Below are 12,330 nucleotides of genomic sequence, written 5' to 3' on the forward strand. Positions count from 1 at the left end.
CAATCCTTTTTGCATCTAACCTTCTATATAGATCATTTGGTAAGTCATCTACCACTTCAATTAACACTTTCTTGTATATGTCCAGATGTAGAATAATATTGTTTTCAATACTTTCCTTTTCTGAATTAGTGAATATGTTATACAATTTGCTCACATTTTCCAAGTTACCATCATTAGTTATTTCATTCAGTAAATTATCCAAAGGAGGTATAACCTGTTTCTCTTTCTTCTTGGGTGTAAGTTTCTTTGTCGGTTGCCTTACTTCTTGTTGTTTCTTTCTCAAGGTTCTTATTTTCTTAGGTGGAGGAGAGGGTACCGGTGTGGGTTTTCTCTTCCTACCAACTCTCTTGAATTCCACAAGTATCTCACTATCAGATGATGTGCCAACCAGTGAGATGTGTGCCTCCGGTTTCAGTCCTTTGAGTTCACTTTCCTTTATACTAGTAAGGTTCATAACATTTTCTTTTATTTCCTTTACCTTCTTGGAAGCATCTCTTATATACTTTTCTCTTCTATTCCTTTGTTTCATTGTTTGTACACCACTCTTAGTTGTTTCAGCACTACCAAAAACTTCCATCCATGTTTCATATTTCTTAATCACAAAATAGATTTCCTTATCATATTTATCTACTATACTCTGTGGTAGTCTCTCTCTTGTTTTCATTTTGGTTTGGAAAGCTTTGAAATGTTCAGTTATATTATTTTCCTTAGTAGTACCCATATCGTTGAATGCTTCTTGCAACTGTTTGCCTACCTGTATGTCATATCCAAAGTCTTTATGTCCAGTACCGAGGATTTCCTTTGAGAAATACAACATAAGGCATACCAAAAGATTGCCAAAATGAAATGTCCCTTTCTTATCACCTTTTATCTTCTTTAGGTTATCAACTAGTTCATCCTTTAGCCATTCACACACATCTATTTTTGCATTATTGTTTACCATTTCATAAGCACTATTAATGCAAAGACTAGAAACTGAATTAAGTCTGTTTGCATGTGTAGTCTTATAGCCTAAAATCATACTTATAAATCTAACATTAATGTTCTTGATGTCATTTACTCTCAGAGATCTACTATCAGATGTTGATCTGGTTAAGGTCATGACTTTGTTATTTGGAACCTTCTTAGTTTTGTCAAGTTTGCTGCCGGTTGAGGGTAAACCTGTCATTGCCCTAATTGCTTGTTGGGTGAATTTGAAGACTGAATCTAACCAAATAAATTCTCCATGTGTCCTACTTAGGATAATTCTCACAACTTCCTCCAGAAATTTAGGGATGTTCAAGATTTCTACAAAACCTAAAGTCTCAATAACCTTGTGCTCATGTTTGACATTGCCATTTTCATCAAAAATTATGGTTTTAAACATCTTTAACACTTCCTCAGAACCTAATTCTTCAATATTGCATTGAATATAAATCCTAGGGTCTTCAGCATAAGCTACACTTTTAGGAATCTTTGAAAATGCACCTATGGAATCATCTTGCTTAGCTATCTTGGGAATGATTTAAAATATGAGCCTAGGGCACTTTATGTTTTCCACAATAGTAGGGTTTGCAATAAATTTGGGAGCAGAAGAGGAAGCCATTTGAAAAATACCTTAAGCTACCTAATAATGTTTGAGTGCTTGAAAGAAATAGCTTCACTTCTTCGCCTTGAATGCCTTCGCTCGGATTTTGTGTTCTCTGCTAATTTGAATGCTCGATGAATCAAAAATGAAGGAAAACCAATGATTTATAATGAAATTTCATTCAATAACCGCAATAATGCTTGTTTGTTAAGTGAAAACTTAACACATCTGTCGATAAAGAAGAAATCTATCTTCTCACCATCAACTGAGAGTAATCTGCATGATATTAAACTTGCTGCAATACCCCCAAAGAGTTACTTCTTAGGTGGATGAATTATTTACTACCGGTGGAGTAATACTTTGTTCTACCAGTGAAGAAATAGTCTCATCAACATTTTGATCCGTCTTTCTAATCCATTGTTTTGAAAATTCTTTCTTTACCTCATCAATCTTTTCTTTGCCTTTCAAATTGGGTCCTTTATTGTTTGCTGGTGAAGTCTTGCTTCTACAAAATTTTGCAATATGTTTAATTTTGTTACAAGCATAACAAGTCACATTGTTCTTCTGAATAGCCTTTCCATATCCTATGCCGGTTTGTGTTCTACATTGATTAGATAAGTGCCCAAATCTTTCACAAACATAACATCTTACATTCATTTTGCAGTTTTCTGAATTATGACCAACTTTGTTGCATTTGGAACATTGACCAGTGGGTGCATTAATGTTCTGATTATTTCTAGATCTACACTGATTTTCTCTATGACCATTTATAGTTAAAGCATTTCCCATTAAATTTGTAAGCATTAGGTTGTCTTACCGGTTTACTATGATCATGATTGTTTGCAGTACCAGAACTTTCACCAACTTCAAATCCAAGTCCATTTGTATCTCCATTAGGTTTCTGAATTTTCAGCATATCATCAAGTTCTTTTGAATTTTTTTTGAATTTTTCTATGTGTTGATTTGCAGTAGCCAACTCATTTTCTAGAATTCCCATTTGTCTCATAAGTTCAATTTTATCATGTTGCATGTGAATCAGATCTATCTTTAACATATCATTTTAATGACCGAGTCTTAGATTTTCATTTCCACCATCATTGAGTCTCCTAGTCGAGTCATCTTCATTCTTCTTCATGTCTTCAATGTCTTTACAAAATCTCATAGTCATATCTTGCATTTCATTCCTCATAGTAAGGTTTTCTTGTCTCATCTTGTTCATAAGTTCATTAAGAGTTTCCTTTTCATCATTGTCATTATGCATCTTCTCATGAAGTTCTTTTCTTTTATTTCTAGCAATAGTAAGATTCTCCTGGAGTCCTTGAATGAATTCCTATGCAGTCCTTAGATCTTCTTCAAGTTTGATATTCTTCAACTTCTCTGAATCATAGTTTACAAGAGCCCCTTCCAATTGCTTTCTTAAGTTCTCTATCTGAACCAGTGTCAGAATCTTCCTCAAGTTATTAAGCTTTTGAAAATACAGGACCAGGCTCTGATACCAATTGCTAGGATTAATGATAGTCCCAAAGATACTGAGAGGGGGGGTGAATCAGTATCTAACTGGTTTACTGAATATTTAACCTTATTAAGTATTTTGCATTCCAAAACAGTGTACCAGTAAATAAGAATTAATGCAGTAAACAGGAACAATAAAGATATCATAGAAAGCACACCATAACACAAGATATTTAACAAGGAAACCTGGTATGGGAAAAATGTCGGTGGGATTTGTAACCTATAATATTTACTCACTAGCCAATGAATAAATATTACTTACAATAAGGGACCTGCACATGCAAGAAGGCCAACTGCCTAGAGTGCACTGCTCAATTTACAAGACATAAATCTCACTAACTTACAAAATGGATTATGAAAATCCAATATAATGTACTTCTTCAAATTAGCATCAACTATGCCAGGTTCAGTATAGGTTTAAGCTCATACTATAACCAAAAACCTTGTTGTCAACTTATATCAACTGCAAGAGAAAAATGATCAACCAGAGGAAGGAGTAATCCATGTCTCCCAAGAAGAAAAGGCTGATTCCTCTCTGCACATGCCTAGTCTTGAAATACAAGAAGCCCAAAAATGTTCAATTTTGGGCCTGAAACTCTCGGACTTAGACTGGAGTTCAAAATTAGCTAACAGTGATTTAAATGATTCAAATGCATCCAGAACCCCTAATTGGGGAAACGAAGAAGAAATTTCCAAAATCCTAAGCAACCCGGTAGCGGCTCCTGAGATAGATGCTAAGTGGAAAATACCAAAGAAAAGGAATAAGAAAGGAACTACTCCCTCAACTTCTCTTCTAAGGAAATATAGCAGAATAGCTCAAGTGGATGTCAGGTATACCTCCTCCTCCCCAAGTCATCCCTCTAATCACACAATCAGAAACAAGGAGGTCAACAAGAACATTGCAGATGGAACCCAGAAGACTCTTAAGGAGTTAGGAATTGGTAAGTAACTATGAAGATTATTTCTTGGAATATTAGGGGACTTAATAACCCCCATAAGCATGAAATTATCAGGAACATGATAAGGGATAGTAAACCTGATATCTTTCTAATTCAAGAAACCAAAATGAGTAAAGAAAAAGTTGAATCATTGAAGTTTTTCAAAAATGGAAATGTCAGTGGTGGCAGTTCTGAAGGTGCTTCAGGAGGCATAGCTACCATTTGGAATCTTAATTTTGTAAAAGGGCATGTTATCATCCAGGACAACAATTTCTCTTGTATCAAATTTGAGCACCTAAAAGATGCTACTTCATGGGTCCTCACCAACATATATGCTCCCAACACTTTGAAGGCTAAAAATTCCTTCTAGAAAAAACTTATTCAAGCTAGGGAGAACTTCAGAAAGCTTAGCTGGTTGGTTATGGGAGAGTTCAATACTCCTTTGAGAGAGGAGGAAAAATATGGGGGAAGCCCTCCTCAGCTGGAAATCAAGTTGGCCCTTATGGATTTCATTAACTCTCAGGCTCTCAATGACTTGGAAATATAGGGATGTAATTATACTTGGACTAACAGGAGAACTGGAAATGATCTTATCCAAGTTCATCTTGATAGGACTCTCATTTTCGATGACTAGTATAGTCATTATTTTTGTTCTCTGTCGGCCCACATTTGGGTTGGTTCGAATTATTTTCCCATCACTTTCATTGCTGACTCCATCAACAGAAGGAGAAACTTCCCCTTCAGATTTGAAAAAATGTGGACCCTCCACCTAGATATCAAAAGTAATATCCAAAATGGTGGAGCATTCAAGTTGAGGGAACTGCTATGTACAGAGTTGTTAAGAAGCTTAAAACTGTAAAGGACAACATAAGACTCTAGAATAAATCCAGCTTTGGGAACATTTTTGATGCCAAAAGGAAAGTCCAGGAAGACCTCAAAGAAATACAAACTTAAATCCAGAAAGATGGTTTCAGAACTATGTCCATTGCTGATGAAAATGAGACTCTCAAAAAATATTATGATATCATTGCCAAAGAGGAAACCTTTTGGAAGCAGAGATCTAGATGCATCTGGCTTAAGGAAGGAGATAGGAACAAAAGATTCTTCCACATGTCTACTATCAAGCATAAAGCAGTTAATAGGGTCACCAAACTTGTGGTGGATAACGGGGAGATTATCAAGGAGGAGGAAATTAGGAATGAAGCTAAAAGGTTTTTTTTAGAACTGCTAAAGAGGGATCATAGGTTGGATGCTGAAGCTCAATCTTCCTTTCTTCTTAACATCCCTTGTCTCATTGATGATCATAAGAATGCCCCCCTTTCTTCCATTCCTTCTAATCAAGAAATAAAAAATGTTGTCTTCTCCTTTGACGGTAACAAAGTGTCGAGCTCGGATGGTTTTCCAATGTTCTTTTTTCAATATTTCTGGGACATTGTTAGGAAAGATGTTTCCAATGGGGTCAAGGAATTTTTTTGGGCTAGGAAACTTTTGAAAGAAATCAATGGCACTTTTTTGGCTCTCATTCCCAAATCTCAAGGCACTGACTCTATGGACAAATTTAGACCTATCAGTCTTTGCAATTCCTTTTATAAGATTATCTCTAAGGTTCTAACTTCTAGATTGCTATCTGTCCTTCCTGCTCTTATTAATCACCAGCAAAATGGTTTTGTCCCTGGTCGTCAAATTCTTGACTCTATTATTACTGTCCATGAGAACATCTACTCTCTTGTTAACGCTAAGAAGTAGGGTCTCATCCTAAAGCTTGATCTCACCAAAGCCTATGATAGGGTTGACTGGTCTTTTCTCTTGAAGGTTCTCATGTCTTTTGGTTTCTCACCCAGAGTTTTAGATCTCATCACCCAACTTATCACCTCTGCTTCTTTTGTTGTCCTTATCAATGGTTCCCCTTCTCCATTTTTCCAAGCTTCTAGAGGTCTTAGGCAAGGGGATCCTATTTCCCCCATCCTCTTCATTATTATGGCAGAATGTTTTGGAAGGAGTATGGAAAATTTGGTTTTGCAAGGCTCCTTTAAGGGTCTCCGCCCTTCCTCAGCGGATCTTGTTTGTTCACATCAACAATTTGGCAATGATTCTATTATCATGGGGGAATCTAGTATTTCTGAAGCTAAAATTTTGAAGAGTACTCTTTGTAAGTTTGCCTCTTCTTCGGGTCAGCAAATCAACTAGACAAAAAGTGAAGTTTTTTTCATCAACACCCTGAAGAGAAGACAACAAAGAATCAGTAGAATCCTGGAGTGTAGGATTGCTGATCTTCCTGCTAACTACCTTGGTCTCCCAATGGGCACTGCTCCTCCTAACTCCTAGAATTCTCTAGTGGACAAATTCCAGAAAAAGTTAGCTGGCTGGAAAGGAGCCCTCCTAAGTCAGGTTGGAAAGCTCCAACTTCTTAAAACATCTCTTCTAAGTATTCTGATATATGCTCTTATCCTTTTCAGAATTCCAGTTAAGTATGATGATGCTATCGAGAAAATCTAAAGAAGATTCCTTTCGTATGGGGTAGAGGACAAGAAAAGAATATCTTTGGTGGCCTGGGACTAGGCCTGTAAACTGAAGAGCCATGGAGGTCTGGACCTGAGGAGGATTCAAACCCTAAATTAAACTCTTCTATCCAAAAAAGTCTAGAGAATGTTTCATCTAGATACCGAATGGTGTAAAATTTGGCGAAGTAAGTACTCTCTTCATTCCTCCTCCCTTTCTTCTTTTATCAATTCGATCTTAGTATTAATGGTTCCCACATATGGAATTATGCCTCTAAATGCAAAGAAAGTATAGCCAAAGGAGTGATCTGGAAAGTTGGTAATGGTAGGAAAGTTAAATTCTGGGAGGATCCCTGGCTTTTTGATAAACCTTTGATAGAAATCAATGAATGGGTCCCCCATGCTCCCTCTTGTATAAGATCTTTTGGCTCCTTAGTTGCTGAGTACTGGACTGGTAACAAATGGCAGAATATTGAAAGCATCCACCCAAGCCTTTCTAAGCTCAAGATCCATTTGTTTGTGGTATGGTTGAACATAGAGGTTGACTCCCTGATCTGAAAACATGATCCCAAAGGTACCCTTACTATTTCCTCTATGTATTGTGTTCTGTCCTCCAATCCTTTAGGTAATCCCTTCTGGTCTAAAGTCTGGATTAAAGGCCTTACCCCCAAGATCAATTTCTTCTTCTAGACCATCCTCCATAATAAAATCTTGACCCTTGACAATCTAAAAAGCAAAGGTTTTGCTTTCCCTAATAGATGTGCTCTATGCCTTCAGGAAGAAGAGTCTGTGGACCACCTTGCCATCCACTACCCCTTCTTAGCCTCAGTCTAGGAAAGATTTCTCAATAGTTTTAGCATTGCCTGGGTGTTTCCCAATACCATCAAAGATTTGTTTTCCTCCTGGAACAAAAAATGGACTAATTCTTTTTTGAGATCTTTGTGGCAGCTCTCTCTTTCTCAAATCCTATGGGGACTATGGAAAGAAAGGAATAATCAAATCTTCAAGGATGTTTCCCTCAATTAGGAAATTGTGTTCCAGAAAATCCAATGGGCGATTCAAGAAAATATAGGGATCATTGAGGGTCCTTGTTTTTTGAACAACTCTCTGGAAGCAAATATATTAAGGGTGTGGAATATGAAGAGTACCGACAGTCCAAACCTCAACCATAATAAAAGGCTTGGAGCCAAATGGCAAACCCCCCCTCACGGTTGGTTCAAAGGTAATTTTGACGGTGCTGCCAAAGGTAACCCACGTCCTTCAGGCTATGGAGCTATTCTAAGAGATGACAAAGGAATGTGCAAGGAAATGGTTGTTGTCCCTATTGGAATCCAAACTAATCATAAAGCTGAAGCTATGGTAGCTCTCTAAGGTATCCTCCTAGCTAAAAAATGGAATTGTCCCTACCTATGGATTGAAGGGGACTCAAACAATATTATAAATTGTCTTAAGGGGGTCTCAAAACCTTCATGGTCGATCTACAACATAATCATCTCTCTAGAGACCTTATTAGCACCTTTTAAAAAAGCTACATTTCCCACATTTACAAGGAGGCCAATGGCTCTGCTGACTAGGCTGCCAATGCGGCGGTTAAAAAGGAAGCAATTACCATGTGGACGGGAGAACAAGGACTCCCTGAAGATGTCAAGCAAATCATTTGCTATGATCGTTATAGAAGTACTCCAGAAATACTTGATGGATAGGATAATTATGAAAAATAACTGACTTGAGTACTTCGAGTCATTATAATAATGAGAGATTCATTCATTATATTACCAATGCCATAAGTTCCCATGCTTTCTGGGTTACTTTGATAGTTCCAAAAAGCTCACCAGCTAATTTGCTCTACAAGTTCAAAAATTTGGTGTTGAACAGTGACAATATGGGTGGTAACAAGAGGCGATATGAACTGAGTAGCTGTAAAGAATGGAAACAGAAAGAGGAGGTTTGGGGTATTCTGCAAAAGGGTGGCTTCTCGAAATTCATGCAGAGACTCCATGGTTGAGACGGCATGGTCACCAATTTTTTCTGTAAAAATTGGAAAAAGGGCATGCTAAAAATGGGAGACCAAACTATAGAAATCGATGAAGATTTAATTGCTCAAGCTACGAGCCTCACAAGAGAAGAGTGCAACTTCTACATAGATAGGAAAGTTAGTAGGGAAGCTATTGAAAGATACCTGGATACTGAGAAGGAGAAAAAATTACTGGTAAAGTTGAGAAAAACCTACTACCCGCCTAGGGCTTTTGCCAAACCCTGGCGGGAGGTCCTCTTTGTTTTAATGCGATATATCACTCTAGATGGTAGGTTCACAAAAGTTTATGGTTATCACTTTATTCTGCTGAATCACTTTAGGCACAATGATAAGGTTGACTTCCCTTATTTTCTGCTCTGTTCGATGAATGCATCCTTTAAGGTCTACAAAGAGAACCCACGGGGTGATACGACCATGCATCAAGGCCTTATGGTCCTAATCTATGACCACCTTAAGGCCAACCAAATTTCTTGGATGCAGCCCTCTATAGATTCTGAGGATGAGGGGTCTGACCCTACCTTCTCAGAGGAAGAGGAGTTTGAAAGTGACCCTTCAACTGACACTGAGGACAACATGGATGTCTCGGATTATGAAAGTAGGAAGAGGAGGAAATACATCAAAACCAGATCTTCATCCTCTAAGGGCAAAAAGCCTAAAGGTAGACCCCTGATTAGCATTTCTTTGGAAGAGGAGACTTAGGATGACTCTGAGGAGGAGAACCCTCAAGGGCTACTAAAGAAGAAGATAAAAGCTCACACCCAGACCAGGAAAATGCACAAGAAGAAAGAGGAGACTGTTAAGGAACCGGAAGCCCACAAGCAGGTAAGGGCCCTCGAAGCTGATCAGAATCTGGAAAAGGAGACCATGGAAGAGGCTCTTAGGGATGTTGACACAACTACCACCCAGCACACCCCTAAAGAGGAAAAGGTAACCCTTGGAAAAGTTGACCCCCCACTCTAACCCTCCCTCAAGGGTTTGCAAGGTTTCATGGAAACTATGGAGTGGCTTATTAATGGTTACAAGAAAGCTGTGGACGAAAACAAAAAAATCTATAACAGAATCTTGATCCTGGAAAACATCAATATTGGGGAAGGGAAGACCATGGCCAACTACATAGAGGACCTGAAAAGCACCATTGCCAAAGCCAAAGACATAAGAGATGCTTTCAACCCTAGGTTTGAAAAAATTGAGAAGGATTTGTTGGCAAGGAAAAATCTTGTTGAAATTAACGACCACACTCTCGGAAACTGTTAGCGAAATTGGTAAAATTGAGGAGTATCTGAAGAACAATGTTGAACAGAGCCTTAGCATCCTGAAGATTTCAGCCAACAACGCCAACACTCTCATCAGCAAACTGGATGATGAAAAGGAAATCCTAGACATTGACCTGGAAACTGAAGGAATAGGGGAAGCTCAAGGCCCCAGAACCCACACCAGAGGCAAAAAGAAGGACAAAAAACCTAACAAGGATCTGGAAGACCTTAAAGCTGTTGGGGCCACTTACGACGAGCTGGTGATAAAGGTGGAGGACTTGTTGAAGAAAATTACTGTGTAGCGCCTTCTTTGTTTCTTTGCTGTTGTTTGTTTTGTTGTCCTTTCGGTTCACTGGCGTTTTGCCAGTCTTTTTGTATGTGGTTCTTAAGCACTAATATTTTTGGTGTCTTATCTTAATATCCTTTGTTAAAGGTTTCAGGTCTTGAAAACCTTCTTTTTTAATTAATCAGAACTTATATCTCCTTATACATAATTCACAACTACTCTCATATTCTTCTACAAAATGACCTATAAGATCTCATACATATATATGAGTCTTTTACAATATGACATGTCGACTTTATAAAAGATAATTAAATTAAATATAAATGTTTATTCCATGTCGGCTGGAGTGTCGGTATACATTGTAGCTGCTGCCGTTGAAGTGTCTGCCAGTGTATGTAGATGTCTAGCTGGTGCCGATGCATGCCGGTGGCTTTACTAGATGAATGCCAGTAGGTTGCCATCAATGACAACACCATCATTTCTCATTAGAGTGTAGAATTCCAACACGTACAACATACATGGAAGCCGTACAAACATTATACAAGAGGCATCGTACGACATACATGGAAGTCATACAAACATCATACAAAAGGCATCGTACGACATACATGGAAGCCGTACAAACATCGTACAAGAGGCATCACACGATATACAAGGAAGTTGTACGAATATCATACATGAGGCATCATACGATATACAAGGATGCAATTAGGGAGAGATCATTCGACCATGCTACAAGTACGACAACCAAAGGTGGAGGTCATACGACAACCAAGAGAAATCCGTATGGACCATAGGAGGAATATCGTACAATCAAGGAAGCATTATATCATAAACTTGAAGGCATCAACTTTGAATTGGATGAAGGGAGTCTCAAGCCACATGCCTATGCATCGTACAACCAAGAGAGAAGTACAAGCTTGTACGAAAGAACAAGTCTATATGCAAGGAGGATAAGCCCATATGGAAGGAGAACAAGTCAGAAAACACAATACCCATACGTGAAAATGCACCTTGATCAAAATTTTGACTTCATTGGCCTCGTTCCTAACGTCTTAAAAAAGTAGAAAATTGATGCATGCCATGGAGTTCCATGTGGGTTTGAAGGTTGTAATTTGGTGTTGGCGATGGGGGCGCTGCCCCTCGACCCTGCGAGGGGCGTTGCCCCTTGACCCCGTTGGAGGCATTTCCCCAAACCCCCATTTGATTTGGTAGGTACACTACAAGTTGGGGTTGTCCATTTGAAGTCATTGTTTGTTGTTACTCTTCCTGAATATTACTAGATGTTTTCTTGTTGCCTGGAAGATGACTTTTTCTTTGGGGGGGATGATGTTGTCGACATAAATTGCCTATTGTTATGTTTGATAATATTTATTATCCGATAAGGTATTAATTAATTGTATTGAGTGGGTTGTTAGTCTCAGGTGGTTATGTGTTGGTTGGTTGATGGTTGTGTACCTCTTAGCAACCATTAGGTCCTTTAAATATGTCATGTACTATCAAGGAAGGGGGATGGTATTGTCGGATCTAGTGTAATCCTTGGCCGACCATCTTTGGTCTCTTCTCTGTAATAATTGAATGTGAGAATAAAGATATATTTTCTATCGTGTCTAGTATGCATTGTCATGTACATTATTATTTCCTGTATTTAATTTACTAGTTGTAATACCAAACACACTCCCTCTAAGCGTACCTAGCTAACCTATCACCTAAGGTTTAGGTAAAATTCAATCCACAAATAAAAGGAATCATGACAAAATTAGGTTCACTATACAAAACTAAACTATGACTTTCATGCAAACACAAATATTGTAAATAAAGAATAAGAACACAATCTCAGATGATAAATATAATTCAATCAAACCTTGATTCCCCCTGATTATCAATTAAAATCAAATTACATAACTTAAGAGTAAAACGAATACCTACTTTAAGACCTGTGAAAGAAAAAAAAAAGAGAAGGAAGAGAATGTTGATGATGAATTCTGAAACACAAATCTTCTCAAATCAATAATCAAGCTCGAGAAATTCCAATCATGCTTCAAAGAAAATTTGTAACCACAAATTCATGTCCTCAAATTTCTCCCTAAATTCTTTTCTCCAAAACTTTGAAAAGAAACTAACAATCATCACCTCTCAAACCATTATAATAAATAAAGCACAATTTGCTAATTAAAGTACACAAGGAAAAAGGAAAAACCCTAAACCTAAAAATACTAAGTAAATAAATAATAAACAAAC

This window comes from Cryptomeria japonica, chromosome 8, assembly GCF_030272615.1.
Source record: "Cryptomeria japonica chromosome 8, Sugi_1.0, whole genome shotgun sequence".
Taxonomy (NCBI): domain Eukaryota; kingdom Viridiplantae; phylum Streptophyta; class Pinopsida; order Cupressales; family Cupressaceae; genus Cryptomeria; species Cryptomeria japonica.